The following is a 2,511-nucleotide window of genomic DNA, read 5'->3' as shown; positions in this document are numbered from 1 at the left end:
CACACATGCACACACAGACACGTGCTTGCACACGGAGATGCATGCACACGGAGATGTACTCATGTGCGCGCACACACACACTGAGCCACATATCGTCCCCTCACAGAACCTCTCCCCCAACACTCTCCATCAATCTGAGGCAGCGTCCCCCAGCCAATCTGGGGGAGGCTATGCCCCCCTGCTGCTCCACATCTACCTGTCCTGCATCTGCCTGTCTCCCTGTTCCTCTCCCTCCCTCCCTCCCTCAGTCCCTGCCCACCGCGTCTCCCTTCCTGCCAGCTGTTCTGGGGAGTGGCGGGGGCACCGCCGCCATGAGCTCCCCCCCTTCACCCTCAGGCAGGGAGGCAGGGGGCAAAGCCCTGGTGCTTGGGTGGCCAGGACATGTTTCCTACTGCCAAACTTTCCTGGCAGCAGCGCAAACTTGGGCCCACGCAGCCTGGGCCACCCAGTACATGCGCAGTTGGCCAGAAGCATTATGAACAGACACACAGTTACACAAACACACAGACTAAGCCTTTTATTATTATAATACTGCATACATTTTAAAAGTTGATAAAACATTGATTCTAATATACATTTCACCAGTGCTTTGTCATTATGTTTTTTTCTGATTTTCTCATCTATAGCTGTTGCGAGCACAATGTACTTGTTTCAGCATTACAGTTTGTATCATTATCCACCTGAATGTAATTGATTATACACACTCTTTATATCATGTAGATTATAAGCAACTTTCTTTCAAGCTTCTTTCTCATATCTGGATAAAATATATGTTCCAACATGGGTATTCTTATCTTGAGAGTTATCTCCCTATATTTTCATAATACCTATCAAATCATATATATCTTCTTTAGAAGTACTTCAAGTTGTTCTTTATAACCATTCTCCTTTGAGCACCTATCGCCTTGTTTAGAAACCAGCGCTCTAGTCAATGTGCTATCCCCTGCAGCCTTCACGCTGAAATGTGTACAAGTCAAACAAAGGTGTTTACCAACCCAGTCTATGTTCTAAGTGAGCTTGTGATGAATAATATTGTTTTATAATTTGTGAATCAGGTCTAAGAAAATATATTCAGCTTAAAATTAGAGGTTCAACCACTGTCATAGTGGGCTCAGCCATTTATTTTTGAGATGGAAACAGACCAGCTTTTCCCATGAATTCTAAAAATCCATCCTCTGTTTTGCTTACAGAAGCATTAAAAGGTACTTCTGTTATCTCTTCCAAAGTACTATTATTAGATTGTCTTCCTCAGATCTGACCCACATTGCGGAGATGGCTGCATTCTACTTGAATTCCATACAAGAGCGGTTTTGAGTCCATCCATGCCACAGATTCACTATTTGTCTTTGAAATCTATACTTTCAGAATATAAGTTTTTATTAAAAAAAGAAAAGGTAAGCCTCTAGCTATGATGGTTATGAATAGAGTTGAAAACTAAGCAGTCACGACTGCCTGAGTTTGCTGAAACTCTGAAGTAATAGTGCTGTCAGGAGGTAAAGTTCTGGGCAGGAAATGGATGCTAGGTGGGAAACAATTTTCATATTTTGTGAACATTTTTGAGGTTTCAAGAATGTACCCATTTCAAATAGACATGAAATCAGAGGAGCAGCAAACCTCACCCCAGGTAGCTGATAGCTTAGGGCCCACACACTTCCACTGGGATGTAGGAGAGCCATCTTCAAGTCCCTGTTCCTCCCATTCTGACCAGGGACTTAAACTTGGCTCTCCAATCCCCCAAAAGTTTAAATGTCACTGGAACTTTCTCATGGAACATTTTGATTTTGTAGGGCCATATCTACTGAGATGCTGACTGTGCAGTCGTTACTGCACAATCATTTAGTACTTGAACAAGTACTAAATGACTGTGCAGAAACCAGAGTTACTGGTGTGCACTAGCATCATTGAATGGCTATTTTGTGATGCTTACTGCACAGTAGTGTTGCATCACACTTTCTGTCACAGGCTACATGAGCCAGGGTCTCATGTAGGATATATATGTATATCGCATATATCTTAACTGCATTAGCTTCCTACACACTTAGCTATATGCAAATTTTTGGTATGGAATTAGAGTATGTCATATGTGTTTGTTATTTGTTATACGTATCCAATCTGAAAAAAAATCCACCATGAAAATAAATTAGTACGGTAATGTTCAGTCCTGTTAGTTAGAAGAGCTGAGTAAATACTTGTAAAAAAATGATGGAGGAATTTGTTTAACTAAAAAAAATATCTATTGAATCCAGCTGTGCTTGTTCCCCTTCTGCAGCACCAGTAAGAACATTTGTCATTACAGAAACATTTTTATTAGAGAAAATTCACAAAGGAGCCATGCAGCTGGACTCCTCTAGCCTATCCAGACAGTGGAGGGGGGAAGTTGTATCGTTTCCCAAGCTTGAGGAACAGCTGCCTATATGCGCCACAGAAGTTATTTCAGCCTCTTACCTGAAGTAGATCTGTATCTCTTTATTATAGCTGCAGTGCAAAAGTAGGAGGACTGAAGTAATGGAT

This window comes from Crocodylus porosus, unplaced genomic scaffold (genome assembly GCF_001723895.1).
Source record: "Crocodylus porosus isolate Cpor-Errol unplaced genomic scaffold, CroPor_comp1, whole genome shotgun sequence".
NCBI lineage: Eukaryota > Metazoa > Chordata > Crocodylia > Crocodylidae > Crocodylus > Crocodylus porosus.
The sequence above is the reverse complement of the archived record's forward strand: the minus strand, read 5'-3'. Positions refer to the sequence as shown.